At 37.7% G+C, this 18,847-nt stretch overlaps 1 long non-coding RNA gene across 1 annotated transcript in view; it reads left to right on the top strand.

The window, feature by feature from the left end:
- Positions 1-3,047: 3,047 nt before the first annotated feature.
- Positions 3,048-18,847, top strand: part of LOC122230713 — a 102,043-nt gene continuing 86,243 nt past the window's right edge. Inside the window, exons 1-4 of the long non-coding RNA XR_006207762.1 lie at positions 3,048-3,198; positions 5,255-5,416; positions 12,012-12,091; positions 14,338-14,445. This is a non-coding gene — a long non-coding RNA (uncharacterized LOC122230713). The remainder of the gene's footprint in view (positions 3,199-5,254; positions 5,417-12,011; positions 12,092-14,337; positions 14,446-18,847) is intronic.

The following is an 18,847-nucleotide window of genomic DNA, read 5'->3' as shown; positions in this document are numbered from 1 at the left end:
TGCATGGGGGGATGGGCTAAATGGGTGATGGGCATTATGGAGGGCACTTGTTGGGATGGGCACTGGGTATTATATGTAAGGGATGAATCACTAAATTCTACTCTTGAAACCATTATTATGCTATATATTAACTAACTAGGATTTAGATTTAAAAAAGGAGTTCTAAAGATATTGCATATACAGGAAAGAAACAATTAAGAAAATTTTACATTTAAAAAATCTTTCACCAGCCCTCACCATCTACAGAAGAAGTACAAATTCCTTAGCATCACACTCTAAACTTTCTTAGACTCCAGACTTTATCATCTGGTCATCCCCTGCCTATCCAAATTCATTTCATATTTGTTTCATTTTATACTTTGCACCTATCAGTTTAAAACTAGGCTAATTCCTCCGAACATATCATGGAGCTTCCTACCTGTATGACCTTATAAATTATGTGGCCTCTAGAATGCTCTTGCATTTTTTTTCTCCGTATGATATGTATGATCTCTGTATCATCTCCGTATGATATTCTTTAAAATATGAATTAGGCATCATGCCTCTTTGAAGCCTTGTTGGCCGCCTCAATCATTTCTTCTGTTACTCGATAATGTTTGTGTTACTAAGCTTATCACTTTGAATTATGATTACGTTTGTCTGTCTCTTTCACAAAACCCTGAGTACCGTGTGGGCATGGACAGTGTCCATAATTTCTGGCTCTTAGCACAGTGCTTGATGTGTAATAGATAGTCAATACGTGCTTTCTTGGCTGAATTAATGTTATGGAAATGATGTAATTTTATTCAGAAGTGTCCTAGTGGAGATGGGGAAGTCTCACAAACTCACTTAGGCAGCTCTCAATAATAGCCAGAGCCAGAAGGTTTCCCTCCCTATTCTCAGAGGCCATGTGTAGTCAGATGGTCATGTACCTTGAGCAGGCTTCTGGAAGAGGGGCAGAGTATGAAGAGATTCAGGGAGAAGCAGGAGGATGGGTGGTAATGGATGTGATCTCTTTCCAATATTACTCATGTTTTGAATACCCAAATTGTACTCCTGAAATCATGAATGTGATTGGTTTCACAGCCAAAGGGCTTGCTCTACAAGAATAAATATTACTGAGGTGTTACTCCCAAATGAAGGGGCTGAGACAGAGGAGACCCTGCAGAAGTCAATTTGGAAGCTACAGGAGTTTGGGGGTGTGTGTTTGAATTGAGCATGCTCTGAAAGAGGTTCCAGGCCTACTAAACTGAAATCTCTGAGGTGCAGAGTCACATTTAGATTACAATGCGTTCTTATAGAGCTTATGGAAAGTTAAAATATTCCAAAGTGTCTAGGAAAAGGGAATAGCATTTAGTAAAGTAAAAGAAAGTTTCCTTCCTCCCCAGATTCTTCCTTCAGAGGAAAGAGAATGAAAAGTACTTTCCCTGTTTAACTATCTTAATATAAGCCTAATTAACAAACCTATATTTTTTATGGCTTAATGTCAGTTAAAACGCAAATACCCTCTCTATCAAGTTACATATTAAATATCCTAATAATGAAAACAGACAGTTGACACAGTGAAATCTAACCAGTTCTTGAAAGTAAAAATAAGGAATAATACTATTGTTGAAATGCTTGTTGATAGGTGTGTACTCTTTCTCATAGCCTCCTGGCCCACTTTTTACCCCATTCTTTCCAATGGCAACCGGCTTTGTGCTGGTGTGACCTCCCCTCAGGCATGTCACATACCTTCAACTTTCTGCCATGGAGTTTTCTGACCCTGTTGCCTGGGAAGCTTGTGGGAATCCAGCAAGTATTTCTCTATGGGCAAACTGGAAGTGCAAGGGGGCTAGCATCCCATGGGCAAACCCTGACCAACAGGAAGTGGGATCCAGGAAATAGATGCTCCCTCTTTATCCCTGAGGTGTTAAACTCTGAGGCATGGTCTACAGAGCTTCTCAGAAGGTCCCAGTAGTGCCCACGGCAGTGACTGAGCCAGGATGAACACTTCAACTGACTTTCTCCCTTTTCTGTTTCATTTTACTGGTTCTCCATTTCTGTTGTCCAAATCACATCCCCAAATAACTCTCTGCATGTGGGCCCTGTCTCAGAATCTGTTTTACTGCAGAAAGCCCAGGCTAAGATAACAAGCTGTATTGGACACATTTAAAGCACTATCTTAGATTCTCTCAGAGCCACACGTCTATGGCCCTTTAGCCAATGGCTTGTGGGAAGCCAGTTGCCAACACCATCAGAACTTCTGCTAGAATGACTCCATGGCACCCACCATGGTGTGAGCCCAGGCCCGTCTTATTCATGGACCCTGGTTCCCTTCTTTTTCACTGGACTCAGAACAGATTCCATCCACAGGGCATGGGACCTGGCTTCCACCCAAAATGTCAAAGGGACCAAATAATATAAACTGGAAGAGCAGAAGAGTTGATTTTCTACGGGGAAAGTTTGATCAAATGGGAGACAGGAGATGGGGACGAGGGGCCATCAGATAAATTCCTCGTCCTTTTTCCTTTTCGTGGGCGGTACCAAACATAGTTTTCTTTGCAGCTTATTTGGAGATGTTCATACAGCTGAGTGACTGTGGCTTATGAAGCAATAGATGGTATGGTGATGTATCACCTTATATTTACTTCCCATCTTTCTCTATCTCTCTGTTTGGGGATTACATCTCTCAATAAAGCACCAACACTTAAACCTTGTCTCAGGCTTGTTTTCTAGAGCACCTGGACTAAGACACAGGTCATTGAGGGCTTTTTCTAGGTTGCTGATAATACAGAATAACTGGGGGCAAGTAGAAATCAACTTTGAAAAAGGTTATACAACAGGAAGTAGACTTTGGAAAGGTCTCAGGATTACACTTCCTACTTACAGCTCAACACAGAAGACATTAGTTCCTTTGATATGGGATCAGTGATAATAGAGTTGAGAACTGTATTTTGCAGGGAAAATACTTTGCAGGGAAAAGGAATCCACCCATGCATTTCCATTCCCGTGGTGCCTCATCCCTCCCTTAAACAAGGTAATAAGAATATCTGCTTGGTCTGGTTTTTGTTTCAGTCTCCTCCGTTGTTACCAAGGGTGCACAAAATGCTTTGAAAATGGAAAGAGTATTTTCTGATTATGAAGAAAAGTATGTGTACCATCAAGAACTTGAAGATTTCAGAAATTTTTCAAGAAGTGAAAAAAATCCCCTGAAGTTCTTCAACCCATAAATAACCAGTTAGGTTTTGTGCATTTCTTTCTTAATTTTCAAAAGTGTATGCATGCTTATACGTTGTGTACACACAGGCTCACCTGTGTAATTTTCCTTCTGGAAATCTCCTCCCACTCTTCACCCACTGAAACTCTCTTTGGACCTCAAGATAAGCTTATCTGGAACCTCTTTTATGAAGGCTTCTCTGGTTTTCCATATAATATATTCTTCTTAGACATATCACATTTGGTTTATATTATATTTATTTTTGTTCATCTGTATATATTTTCCCAAACTATATTATAAGCTTCTAGACTAGAGGACAGAGACCATATCTGATTCTTCTTTGAAATCTCACATTACCTAACAAGTATTGAATTAATATTTGATAAATGAACAAATATACAATTCACCCTATAGTTATTTTTCGACACCTTTATCATAGTATTATTTCTTACGCATGATTATCATTTTATGACTTTCTCATTTGTTAATTATTTCATATGTGTGTCTCATTTCACCAATTAGATGGTGAAATTTCCAAAGGCAAGGACTTTGCTTATGTTTCTTTTATCATATTTATCACATTGTTGAATATAGAGCAGCTATATAGCAAACATTTTTTGAGTTTGCCCACTGATACAGTTTAGCCATCAGATGCTGCATATTTCCATCCCAAACAGTCCAAAAGCAAGTCAACTCTAGGTTTGGAAAATGATTGGAATGTATATCCATGATGTTCCACGGCAATCAATTAATAGGGCTTGTCCATGCATATCTGAGAATTGTTATAGCTTATTTCTGGTGATCAGTCACTCTGAGATACAGGACCAAATAAATAAATATATCTTTCTAGACATTCAGTAGCTCCAGAGAAGTCACCGTTTGAGAGAATGTACTTTTCATTGTTTAACGTTAGAAACTTGTGATATGGGGACATGCTGCTCTCATGAGACTGAAATTCACTTATGTGAGAGAAAATACTTAACAAATTCAAAATTTGAAGAACACATTATCAGCGATGCTGACGTTATTGAAAATGAGATATGGCATGGGAAAGTAAATTCTGGAATGGGTACTGCTCTTCTCCCCCTGAATGGCATGAACATTTTTTAGGACATTCCCATGAGCTTTGAGTTAATCCAGGTTCCAGTCACAGCTTGTCCATTTGCTTCATGTGTAACCTTAGATAAGTCACTAAATCTCCTTAAGCCTCAGTTTTCTTCTCTATAATAGGGATAACAATGCTTCCTATTTTATAAGATTATTAGAAGGTAAAGACAAAGATAAAGGCAGCCTGTGGAAAAGATATTTTAGCAAGATGCCAGCCTATCACTATTATTTAATAAATATTGGAATTTATTATTTTTGTGACTTTTTTCTTAGACTGTTCCAAAAGGAAATTGGCATTCATTAGTATTAAATTATTTTCTCTTATCAAAGAGAGCATGCATTTCTTTTTCCTCTTTCCTCCCATTTAGTTCCTGTTTATGCCTCTGCAGTAGCAGAGCAACGGCAGCCATTCTTACCAAGGCTCTTAGGGTTGAAGAACAACAAATCCTCCTTCTATGCAGCAAATATTAATTAGTGACATTAGAAATAGAAGGGCTGTGAAGTAGATAGAAGTGCATGTGAAGTCAGTCAGCAAGGCCCCACTCTTTCTTGACAGGCATCATAGAATCATTAATTGTTCTAGTATGGGACAGGCTCCTGGCTTCTGAGCACAAGACTATTTATCTTAAAACTGGCAAAGCACCTTGATTAAATAGTATCATATAAAGACATGTGAAAGTAAAATGTCATTAATAATTGTTATAAATAGTAATAAGAGCAATGCAGCACACCCTCAGTAACTTTCCATGAGAAAAAAAAAAAAGAGAAATAGAGAACAAATTATATAAAAATAAAGTAATTTTCAGGTAAAGTAGTTTCCGCAAGCACTTCCATTTAGTTAATAACAGCAAAGTAGACAAGCTAATAAATGCAGTATTATTAGGACAAGAGAATGCATACTGACTTTGATAAGAGAAAACGCTCAATTTAATACTAACGAATGCTGACTTCTTTCTTTTTTTTTGACAGTCTGAGAAACTCTGGTCTCTGTGCTGCAATGAAGCTCATTGATTCCGTCTTCAAAGGCTTTGGGAAAAAAATATAGAAACCTTTGCCTCGTGGAGAAGACAATGCAGAGGACTATTAGGAATTTTTTTTTTATTTCCCTGATTCCTGTTCTTTCAAAAAGAGGTATATGATACCTCTTACTTCCCACTCCCTTAACAAATAATTGGCTGACCCTATTTTTCTTTTCTTTAATCTGCTTACATCTGCAGAGCGTTCCAGAATTTGTTTGATTGGAAAGATCCTTTCACTCAAGGGATTTAATTAAAGAAAGAACAATGCTCACAGTCAGCAGTGCAGGAGCAGGTGATTCGTAATATAGCCTCAGTATAAATAAAACTGCCCAGAAGCCCTCATTGTAGGACGTGGGGGTTCTTCTTACCACTGCCTGAGAGAGATGTAGGTAGGTCAAGCTGATGATCAACTATTAGGTTTATACTTGAAGCCCGATAGGTGGCCTCATCTGTTGATGTGTTTCCTAGGGAACGAGTCATGTGCCTAGGGAGAGAAACATGCCGCTTCTCTGAATGAAGAGATGCTTTTAATCATTTGTCTTGTGGCAACTTTTTTTCATTTTTGCACAGTCTGTCTCCGGCAGTGATGGTTTCATGGCTCATGATGGAAGACAGAGTTCTTTTCTCATCTTCATGCCCTGCCTTTAGGTAACATCGAGTTTTTGCCAAATTGACTATCCCTTTTCTAAAGTTGTGGTGCTCAAACCTTAGCATCCAGCAGAACCGTGGTGAGCTTTTTCAAAGCACAGATCATGGAGATCCTTCCCACCCTTACTGAGTTAGGAGTTGGGAGTAGGCATGTGTGTTTTTTGGGGAGAGAAAGGTCTCCAGGTGGTTCCTGTGTATACCAAGATGAAGAACCTCTGTCGTAAGCCTTAGCTTATGTCGATGTGCAGGAGCTTCAGCTGCGGCTGCATATTGAAATCACCTGGAGTCATGAAAGCCCAACTGCTGGGATCTACCTCGAGAGATTCTGATTTAACTAGAAACTGGGCTTTGAGATTTTTTAAAAGCTCCCCAGGCGATTCCAGTATTCAGCCAAAGTTGTAGACTTCTCTAGCTACATACCCAGCCTAGGCCAGAGGCATTTTGATCCTTCAAAGTGCCATATTTCATCTGAATACCTACTAGCATGAATTTTTTCTTACCTATAATTAATAGCTCCCTTGATAAGACGGTTATACTGGGAGTGCTACATGTAAAGCTGCTATACATAAAGGATAACCTGTGTTCATTTGCTCATTCATTCAATCATTCATTCCTACATTCATCAAATTTAGTTTCTACTGTGTGCTGCACTCTGTTCTAGGGTTTGTGGCAGTGGAAGAGAAATACGTGGTCATTGCCTTTGTGGTGATTAATGGACAGAAATGGCTGGACCCAGTATTTCAGATTCTCTTCATCAGTAGGCTGCTGGGTTTGTTTATGTCCTCTTCTTTTGTCCTTCTCTTTCATGTCCCAGATGCTCCATTTTTATTAAACTTGTGCTTCCCTGAATCACATTTTCCTTCACTTCTGGGTCTTGTCCCTGTTGAGATCTCTGTGCCTGGATGTCCTTTCCTCTTCCTCCCTAACCAGATAGCTATCCGTCTTTTTCGGAAGGCTTTCTGGGGTATGTGTGTCTCCTTCATTCCCTACGGTCCCTTGCACTGGGTAGGATTGGTCAAATGAGAAATCAATTATACAAAGAGAAGAAAATGTATTTGATGTCAAAATTGAATATGTTAAGTGAATTCTTGGTGGACATTTGGAAAAACAAAGATGATGAGGGTAACATTACTGTGTGCTTACAATCTTGTGGCCATGCACATCAGATAAGTTAAGGGCAGCACTGGAGTTCAACCTAAGGATCAGAGAGTGTAATGAGGACTGTAACGTATAGGCTTCTCTCTCAGCTGCTCTTGTTCCTCCTTATTTTAGCGATGTTTAATGAAGAAAAAAACAAGTGCACACCCCTCTAATTAAAGGCTTAAAAAAGCAATGATCTACACGACTCTATCTAATTAAAGGAAGTAGTTTTAGAGGATTCTGTGGGGTGCACTAAGGGATGAGTAAAAGAGAAATATTCTTGGGTGTTAAGTAAATGGTTGAATGGAGCATGTGAACTGGGAAATTTTAGAAATACTGCAAATCTGTTGTCTTTTCTCCCAAAGTTGTTGTGACCAGGGTAAAGAAACTAAATGTTTGTGAACTTGCATTGCCTCTGTTGTTCCAATTGGAGCCATGTTAAATGGGAGAAAACCATCATTACATTCTTTACCCCTGCTGCTGCTGAGGGTTGAGCTTCTCCCAAGGCGTTAAGTATTTGCTTTTCAAAAGTGCTTTTCATCCTCTATTCCAATTGTTGGTTTATTTCTTCTGCCTTCTACTTTAGAGGTAAATTCTTAGAGAGGTGTGACTATGACCTTAACTTAATCTTGCTTATAGATACAAGAACTGGCATAGAGTTGGTACTCAGAAATATACACTGGTTGATATGTTCCTATTTCTACAGTGTTCATTAAAAGTTTTGCCATTTTGAAATATCTTGAGTAAAGTAAGGAGAGCACTAGGCGAATTCAAAAACCTAAGCTTAGTTTCTTTATCACCACTTCTTAAAACTTTATTTTTAACCTCTAGAGACCAACTTCTAGAGGTCTTTATGATTTATACCTTTCTATTACTCAGGGACTTTCTGATTTTTTGGGGAAGACTATTCTTAGACTGCTGTTCAGTGCCTTAAGGGAGGTCCCTCAGGTTTTTCAAAAGACAAGTGTAGGTGAATTTCCACCCTGGAGAGGAAGTGGATGGTGGTGTAATAGGCAAGCTGACATTTCTTTCTTTGAACATATTCATTTGGCTGTGTGAGGGGGAAGGGGAGTCCTAACAGTGAGGTGCCTCTCAAGTGACTTAAAAATAAGAGGAATAATATATAGACCCTGGAGAGTGAAATAATAACTTTGGATTATAGCACAGTTGGTCCCTTCAGAAATATGTAAAGACAATTTAATAAGATCGAATGGCCCTTAGGCTACCAGTCTTGACTGAAGGTATTTGCATATTAGGAAAAGAAGATAACAAAAGAAGTAGCTAGTCAGTTTGGTTAATGTGGGAAAGGAAGGTCAGAGATTATAGGGACTCTATTCATGCCAACAATGGCTAGGGTAAGAAAAATCCTGTATTCTCGCAACTAACGTGAGCACTTGATATTAAATGCATGTATAATCCTATTGTGAAAATGGATATTTGGGGCTATCGTTTGCCTGATAACAACCAAAGCAAGAATTATACGGTTAATTTCCCTACTTTAGTCCCATGCTTACCATATATCCTTCTTTCTATAACTTGCCTTTGCATGAAGCTTTACAGGTTGGAAGCTAATGTGCTTTTCACAACAGAATGGGTATTTTAGGCTGAATGAAAGTAATATACATAATTATAAATACAACTGGTATCCTGTTTATCGATCCTTTTCTTTTGTTAATGTATACTGGATTCTCCTGGTGATCATTCTACTTTTGATATTTACCTTCTTTCACATTCTGTTTTCTGTATTCTGTACCAAGAAAGTATTTAACTTGATTATTCATGAAAATGAACTAAAACATTGCTGCAGAGACAAGTGCATAATTGCCATATATCTACTTCAGATTGTAAGAGTAGATCATCCTGTGCCTTTCAGTAAGTTTGTGTACCTTCTCATGGGTCTCCATATTTTAATACATTAAAGGCTTCAGTTATGTCTCCTAGTTTATAAAGCTCTTATGTATTTATTATTTCATCTGACCCTCACACCAACCAAGTAATGTAGCTGGAACTGATTTCAATTTTTACATGAAGTTCTAAGATGTTCTTGTTTATTTAAGGTCACAGGTCATTGTACTGGATAAGTGGAAATTGAAAAGAAATTTCTGTATCCAAGACCAATAAAATGTGTACATGTCAAATGATGTGTCAGATTGGGGAAATGCATAAAAATTCCACCCCCCCCCCCACCCACCCATCAATCTCAATGAAGAATCCCACTAAATATTCTTTGTGGTCACTCTTCCCATTTTTGAAGAATCATATTCTCATCACAATATACAAAACAGAGTTTCTGGCTTTATTTTATTTGGTTCACCTTCAGTTACTTCCTTAAATATTTATATAACAAGAAGAAATCACTATTGAAACTTAGATATTTTTAGGAGGGAAGATCCTGGTAAAGGAAACCTTAGGTTTCTGCTGGCCTTTTGTGTTGACAAGAAAATAGATTGGCCATTTGATATCTTTAACACATGATCGGTTTGGGATTCATCAAAGTAGATTTGGCAGTAAATTTAGAAATAGCCAGAGAGAACTGAATACACTAATAAATGGTAAGAAGAACTGGTATATTTTAAGGACATTTCAATAGGGAGTGGGAAGAGACAGGGGAGAAGAGGAGTAGTAAGAAATTGGCTGGAGTCTGGGACATAAACTGGAACACAGCAGAAAGTAAACAGTCTGTAGTGGCAGAATCAATAGGAGAACCTTAAAAAAATTGTTGCGTAATTCATTTTAACTTAAAAAATTTTTTTTGCATTACTGTGATGCTTAAATACCTCCTTTCCTGCCTCCTCTGTAAACCTCCAGTAAGGTCAGCTCTGCACACAAATGCTCCTTGTGAGGGGTTTGTCTTTATAGAAACCAAGAGATGAGGCCAAGTTTCAAGTTTGGCTCAATGCAATGTTGGAAGAAAGTAACAATATGAAGATCATGGTGAAATTATTAATAAATTGAATACTTTATTTACAGCAGAAACAGGTAGAGACTAGATGGCCACAGGAACCCAGGCTCCCAGTCCATTTTCAGGTATCTTAAAGAGAGCATTGGATTTCCTACTGCTATGGCATGGGGTTTAATCCATTCTTATCTTCATTTTAAGGGGCAGTGTGACCCTAGCTGGCATCTGGATTACTTAAAAAAAATCCTTCTAATGATTGGCTTATTTCCCCTATAATCTTATTTGATTCACATTTTATTACATTCTGGCCAAAGCCTGTACATTAAAAGTTTTATTAAGTTGGAACATAAAGGATTAATTTGTTCTGGATTATTGCCCATTTTAGTCAGTAAAGCCAATAGGAGGAAATGATTGATTTAATAAATGAAGCTCTGAGACTTTCTCAGAAGTAGTTCATGTTAATTTAAACACTCATTGTCAATATAGTAGGCAGTTTTGGAATTTCTTTTAAAGATTGAAAATATCAGGTAAATTACATACTCCTTGAAACTGAAGCTAGTACATATTTTAATATTGGTGATGACCATTCCTATTTAAAGAGCAGAAGCAGAAGTAAACATGTATGATTGATTACAAGCCATGAATTGACTAAGTGTGCTTGTGAGAAATATCACATCCATGTGATGGTACTGATAGCTACTGTAACTAAACATTTACTATGTGCCAGGAGCTGCCTAAAAACTTTTACCATTTATATAATTTAATTTTCAAAAATCCACAGAGCTAAGTATTATTATTCTTACAAAGTTTCAGAGAGGTTAATAAGTTGCCCAAGGCCACGGAGGTAGAAAATATTAAGGTTTGGACTTGACCTCAGGTCCGTTTCATTCCCAAGCATGTATATGCTAGCCAGTGTGTCCTGGCAATATCATGATCCAAGTGGACTGTTTTAACAAAGCTGTATCGCTTGGCCTAAGGCCCAAGGGGTTATTGCATGCCACTGAGTTTCATGATTTGAAATATACATCTACTTAGGAAATCAAATCGCCACCAACAACTTAGCCTTGGGAGCGCTGCTTATTTTATAAATAAGTCGATTTCCTCTTTCTACCTCTCATGGTCTATAAAGCCTAAACTATATACCGCGATTCCAAGTGGTAGAAGATTCCTAGAAATCTTATCAGATTAGGTAATCATCTAGTCACCTCGTATTCTAAACCTCTCCTGATCTTTCTTCTAGTTTGTTTACTCACCATTATTTCCTGCTTCTTGTTCTGTAAACTTTTCTTATTAATCCACAAATATATGTTGGGAGATTATCACATGCACTAGAGGGGATAATAAGCATGAGACTTTTGAGGTAGATGCAGAAATTTGAGTAGAACAAAAAAAAGTAAATAAAGAAGATGGGAAGGGACAGGATAGGATGGAGAATAGAGGGAGTAATTCAACAGTGGTGCCTGACAGAGAAGGGACTTAGATTTTCTTGAATGAATGCATGAATGAATGAGTGAATGAAGAGTCAAGTGAATGGACAGATGGTTGAGTGGATGGATGAGCAAATAGATGGATGTGTGAATAAATGAAAGAAAGGATGGATGGAGGGGCGCCTGGGTGGCTCAGTCAGTTAAGTGTCCAGCTTCAGTTCAGGCAGATCATAATCTCACGGTTCATGAGTTCGAGCCCTGCATCAGGCTCTGTGCTGACGGCTCAGAGCCTGGAGCCTGCTTCGAATTCTGTGTCTCCTCTCTCTCTGCCCCTCCCCTGCTCACGATCTGTCTCTGTCTTTCTCTCTCTCTCTCTCAAAAATAAATAAACATTAAAAAAAATTAAAAGAAAGAATGGATGGAATAAGTTTATTTGAAAATAAGTTTGGAAATATGGATACAACAGAATCCCATCTTGCCTCTATGTCTGGGTCCTTTTATGGAGAATCTGCTAAAAATTTGGCAGTAGTTCCAGTCATCTTAAAAGGGTATGAAACAACAGATCCTGACTTATGTTTCTCCCTATTGTGTAGGTTTGAACAAGCCAGAAGACACCTGGGGACTAGTTGGTGGAATAAGCAGACTCTTCTGTGTTGGGTACCTCGCAGGAAAGGTTATAGAGATAAGCAAATGAAATTAAGTTTGTTTGATATAGAAGAGTCTGGTTGTTTAACTAAATCCTAAATACCACATAAATTCTGATATTAAAAACAGTGCTGAATAGAAAGAAGAAAGATGTTTACAGAAAAGCCCTGGTGATACCAAATGGGAGAATGGGGCAAGGATAGATAAACAGCTTAGCAAGGAATAAGCTTATGGCTTTGGAGCCCAAAATACAGAACGATGCCAAGCGGAGTCTTGCCTGTGCAGCACCAGCACTTTACATCTCCATCAGTAACAGAAGATTACCCCCCAGGGTGTTCTGCCAGTCTCCTGGGCCCCAAGAAATATGCAGAGCTTTTCTTTTCCTTTTTTTTTCTTTCCTTGCTTCTGAAAGACTGCTGCCCCAGTTTTAGAATGCATATTGCCTTTAGCCAGACCTGTGCAGATTTTTGAAATATTGGCCTTTTTTTATGTCATTGTCCGACTTTGAACAATCATTGCTAATTTAAGTATTGATTAAATACCATATGTTGTAATGAAAAGACACTTTTATGACCCCTGGCAAGTTACTCAGTCTTGGTTTTCCTACCTTTAGAATGAGGGTGGTGAGGCGAACTCATAATTTACCTTGAAAGATTATATCAGGTAACCTTTGTGAAACATTTTTTAAACTTACTGTGCCCGCTTTTATGAAATTTTGTGGTCCCAGAAGATCATATTTATATTAAATCCTGTATCTTGGAGGCTGGGCTGATCACATAGAGTTGCCCACTATTTCACTATGTAGAAGACAACAAATCATTTGCCAGAAAATTTTCTTTGTTTTGAGAAGTATGTAGTGTTTCCTCTTAGATATGTAATATCTGGAGGAGGTCATAAGTTCTAAGATCATGAAACCTCTATGAACCAAAGGTTCAAGGCCAAGACCATTTTATGATAACTTAAAGAATGGATTATGAAGATCTTTACTGAAGACCTTAGGTGGAACAAAATACATGATAGGAAGAGGGAACCTGAAACAGAGACCGAATTTCAGGGCTAAGACTTTGAGAGGTTGAATTTGGCATAGGTGTGGCCAGTTGTTAACCTCAAGTTATTAGAGTTGCCTCAGAATTTAGGATAGATAATCCTTCCTCATAGCAGGAGATGGGGTGGGGGCAGCCAGAGTATGTCTTTTCTATGTTTCCTTGAAAATTTAGAGGTGGAACAGGCATTAAAAGTAAGCAAAATGATTCTCTGATAATACGGCATGTGAAACCCAGATACTTCTCTTGGATATTAAAAAGAGAGGATTAAAAAAAAAAAAAAGAATCAAGCCTGAATCTGATTAGGCCTCTAGATCTATGGGAAACTTAGGAATTAATACAAATTTACAGGAAAGATAGAGGCATAAAAACATGTTATATGACAGCATGGGTAATGACCAGTAAAATGCAGACAGGGAGGAACTCTGCTGGCTGAACAACTTGCTTTCCATAATAAATAACTTGCAGGGAGAGTGAGAGAGTGAAAAAGACATTGAAAGAGACCGAAGGACATAGTGACCTACTATTGACCTGTTAGAATATATGACACTCTTAGATCCTGGTTTGAACACACAGACTGAAAATGAGGAGGAGAGAGACAGAGACAGAGACGGAAAGGAATCTAAGTAGTGAGGAGATATTCAATAATATTAAGAAATTAATAATTTTTCTTGGGTTGACCTAGTGTTATAATTTTTAGAAGGAGCTTTTATCATTTCATTCATAAATACTTGAAACTTGCACATTTAAATATTTAGTAGTGAAATGATAAGAGAGTTTAAGTGAGTGTGTGCCTTATTGGCACCAGAAGCTAGTGTAGCAGGTCATGTGTATGACACCGAGAGTATTCTAGGGTACTCTAGAGGACTTCTTCCAGGTGGACCAAGGACGTGCTCCTTGGTTCTTTTCCTCAATACTCCTTTCTTTAGCAATATCAGAGTTTATTCCAATGCGTGGTTTTCTGTGTTTCAGATATTGTTTAATTAATTTCACTTGTGCCTAAATATTTATAATATTTATATTATCTAATATTTATAATATATACTATTTATGATAATACTTTTTCTAGAATTGAGGTAACCTAGAGTTAATTAGGACGAGAAGGAACAAATATCATTGTTTATCATTATGTGGGAGATCAGATGTGTTAGATGCCAAGGGCATGATTGTCATTATGGGTTTTGACTTGTATTGCACAAAGCTCTGCAGTGGCTTTTTGCATTGTTTACAGTGTTTCTGCAACAACGTGAGATGTATCGGTGGAATGCAGCTGGGACAACTTTGAATTTGGAAGAAGATCCATTCCTGTCAGGAGTGATTCACAGTTTTTCATTTTCTGGTGAGATTGTATTAGGCTCCCTATTTTAGCTCTGACGGAGAAAGGAAATGTTACATTTTCAGCCTTTTTTCCAGTTACTGTTCTCTAATGCAGACTTTGACCATTTGCTCTAATGGATAAAGGAGTCCAACTCAGATTCATAGAATCCATCCATCTCTCCAACCATCCATCTATCCATTGATTTTTATTATATATTTACTTTTTACCTATATATCTTCTTTGTAATTTCTTTGGGTATTTTATGTGACAAAATGATTTTTATTTGATATTTGTCACAATTATTGATCAGCAACTTAAAACATTTTGGGGGACACCTTCAGATTTCAATAGAAAAAGGTCAGGAGTGACCTTATCTATCAGGAGTGAGAGTAATCTTAAATATTAACTTACTATATAATCTCAGATAATTATAATTTTTTGTGTTTAAGTTTCCAAATCTATAAATTATCTATAAAATACCATTCTATATGGTATCTGGAAAAAAACCTTTCCCATGAAAGATTCACTAATAATTTCATAGCATGTTCAAAAACTATTTAAAGAGATGGGATATCATTATATTATAGGAAAAGAATGCAATACTTTTCAAGAATAATCTGTAATTTTTTTTTCAGAATCTGTAATTTGTAATATACAGGGTAAAACATACTAAATGCAAACACACTGAAATTGTGTTTCCCTAATAATTAATTATTCTCTAATAATTAATTCTCTAATAATCAATCTCTGATTACTCTCTCAGTTTCCTATAATTAAAATACACTTATTTAAAAAAAAATTTAAAGTTTATTTATTTTATTTTGAGAGAGACAAAGAGAGTGGGGGAGAGGCAGAGAGAGGGGAAAAAGGGAGAATCCCAAGCAGGCTCTGTGCTGTCAATGCAGAGTCCAATGCAGGGCTTGATCCCACAAACTGAGATCATGACCTGAGTTGAAATCAAGAGTCAGACGCTTAACTGACTGAGCCACCTAGGCGTCCCTAACATACACTTATTTATGAACAGAAAAGAATGTTAAGAAAGGGATCATGATGATATAATGAGGTGACAAGTGTGAAAAGCCTAAAAGGCTAATGTATGTTGCATTTGTTTATAAGTGTTATTTTGTTTACCAAGCTGCTGAAGATCAGAGAAGGGTAATCCAATGGATAGATAAATTAGATAGATAATGGTATCCTATTATAATGTTTCTACCTATATTAAATTCAGCAATCATCTGTTAGGTGTATTCTATGCACAAGACACTAGGCTAAGTCCAACAAAGCTATATAAATGAAGGAGGGTAAATCAAAAGAATGAATTTAGCTTTCAGGTAGGTTATTTGACTTGAATGAAGCAGGTTAATTGGAAAAAGTCCAGTTTGGTAAGAAAATCCAATGGAATGTCAGTGCTGGAAGGGGATTTAGAGTGCATTTAGTCCAGCGCTCACAGTTAACATCAAGGATAGTGAAGGCAGAAATACACATGCAGAAGGTAACACACTTCAGCCTGCATTTCATTGTCAACACTGAGCCAACATGGTTCCCTCTAACCACCAGAGTCTGAAAAGGTGAGCTTTTAACCTTCTGTCAACTGTAGCTGAGAATGGAATGGAAACAGGGTATGCAACAGATGTTACGTGAGCCAGTCTCAAGTACTAGCTCTCTTGATTCTGAAAAAAGAATTCATTAACCCCTTACCCCTTCCACTGAGCTTGGTTCTAAAAGACTGCTTGAAAACAAACAAACAAACTGCTGTCTAAAAACTATTTAGAAGAGGAGAGAAGAAGGGCCTAGCCACCTCCTTTGGATCCTAAAAGTTTTGTCACATGAAAGAGGAATTGAGCTGTACATGCCAAAGAGAGGTCTAGAACCAGCAGGTAGGACAATGGGAAATAAGTTCCAATTCAAGCTGACTAGGAACTTTCTTCTAGTCAGAGGTATGCAAGTGGCATGGGCCTGCTAGGCAATGGAGTATATTCCTCAATTCCTAGAAAATTTAGGGATAGGCAAGGAGACCACTAAGGATTTACAAAAATGCCTGAAAATTCACCATAAGTGACATCCTGCAGACTTCTTCCATCCTGCATAAGATGGTTTTCCACCATTTTAGTAATGAGAGAACTTTTAAAAAGCATCTCAGGATGCTTTTTTTTTAAGATTATTTATTTTGAGAGAGAGAGGCAGAGAGAGAGGGAGAGAATCCCTTGAGGCTTAACTGACTGAGCCACCCAGGTGCCCCTCAGGATGCTTTTCAAATGCAGACAACAATCATAATATTTATTGACGGCTTTGTATGTGCCATTTACATGCATTATATCATTTAAACTTGGAAAAAATCCTATGAGCTAGGTACTATTACTTTATCTAATTTGTGGACGAAGAAAATGAAGCACAGGGAGGTTAAATGACGTGTCCTAGCCACACAACTAAATGATAGACATAAATACAGGGATTTTGATGCCTAAGCTTGCTCTCATAAACCATTGTACTATTCATGAGTGAATGAATTTCACTTCTCACCATTTCCACTGCTATTACCCTTGTGTCAGCCACCATTATCTCTTGCCTGGGTTATTGCAGTAAATGCCTAACAAGCCTTTCTTCCTCCACCCCTTCCGCCTTCAGTCTACTCTCCATCCAGCAGCCAGAGTGACACTGATAAAGTTGAAATCAGATCACGCCATTCCTCAACTTGAAAACCCTTCAGTTGCTTTCTATTTTTCAGAATAAAGGCCAGTGTCTTCATGGTGGGCTACCTAATCACCTGTCCTTTATACTCTGCCCTTTGCTCCAACTCCTCTCCCCCAGGACAGGCAATCTCCTAAGTGCTTTCTTCTTTCTCTGCCTGGAATGTTCTTCCCTAAATATCTAGATGGTTAGCTCCTTCACCCGCTTTGTGCCTTTGTTCCAATACCACTTGTTTCAGCAAAGTCTTCCTTGACCATCCTGTTTAAATTTCAGTTATTCTACTTTACTACTAGCTTTCTCTGTGACTCTACCCAGCTTTATTTGTCTCTGTACTACTTAGGTTGGTTTCCTGTGTCTCCCCTGACTAACATGTCATGTCCACAATAGCAGCCATTTTTGTCCATTTTGTTCACTGCTCAACCCTAATTCTCCAGCAAGAGAGCAGTGGAAGGGAAGAAGAGAATACTTACTGCCATGGCTTCTGGATTCCATCCTATCGGGTCGCCTCAAGTTAGCTGTGTTCCCTGAAGTCACTGCTTCTGTCAAGGCAGACCTCTGTTACCAGACTCTGTCCTTATAACTTCCAGTAATGCCACCTTCCCTTTTGTACCTGTGGATTTATAATGTTTTGAGTCCAGCATTACTGCACTGCTCCTTGTGGTTTCCCTTCACTCTGCCCACACTTTTGTAATGTGTCCCTAACTGAAGACATCCTAATTTGAGCATGCCATCTGTTTCCTGCGAAGGCTCTGACTTATACAGTGTTTGATAAGTATTTTTGAATGAATGATTAAAAAACAGATTTTTAGGGGCAAAAGGGGGCTTTCGCAGGTTTATATTAAATTTTACACATATCTTCATATCATGTCCAATGAATGAGACTGTTGTAATTTTAACTCTTAAAGAAAGATTCAATGAATGTTCACATTATACAGAATTTAGAACATTTCTGATTACTTTTAATGAATTTAAATATAGTGTTCTGAGCTACTTGGTGTCCTAAAATAGCTTTCTTGTCTTTTATTCTTCTAAATGTATTTTACATTCATAAAGATTTAATTTCTTAATAAGCTGCAGGGAGCTGAGTCCACAATAATTAATTTAAAACAAAGCAAGGAAATACCACTTTTTGACACTCAATCATTGATTGAAGATACCTTGTTAGAAGCTAAAAGACTAATAATTTGATTTAATTTAAACCAACATTTTTATGTTACTTGTTAGCATGAGACCTGTGGAATTTTATTTCAACCTAGACAAGAACAAGAAAAGAAATAAAAATTAGCAATAAAGAAGCCGTGTCCTCTTATGAGATTTTAAGAGCTTGAGAAGTGCTTGCTGATTAATGCTAATGACTGGCGTATAGAAATAGTTTGAAAAGGTGGAATATAGAGTTAACTCTTCTTTCTCATATTGAATCTTTGTTTAGGTAGTGACCATGTTATGATGGTACCTATTTAGATTGCTAAAAGTTGCTGTCACTTTATCTTTGCCTCCTAGAAAGTTCACTTAGATTACACAATATAGAAATAGGTGGTCCCTTCTTAAATTGGAGTGCTATGGAGTGGCTGGTGAGGTGAGACAAAGTCTTCCTTTGAAAATTTGTGGAATGGGACCAGGCCATTGATAAGTTAAAAATCTGTCAAATTGGCAAGGTGTAATTTCTCAGAGTTCCACTATAGGGTCCATGGGTTGTCATCTTGGTTTCTATTTCTCCTCATTTCTGTCTAGTTAC

This window comes from Panthera tigris, chromosome C2 (genome assembly GCF_018350195.1).
Source record: "Panthera tigris isolate Pti1 chromosome C2, P.tigris_Pti1_mat1.1, whole genome shotgun sequence".
Lineage (NCBI taxonomy): Eukaryota > Metazoa > Chordata > Mammalia > Carnivora > Felidae > Panthera > Panthera tigris.
This window is presented reverse-complemented; position numbering and strand designations above follow the sequence as displayed.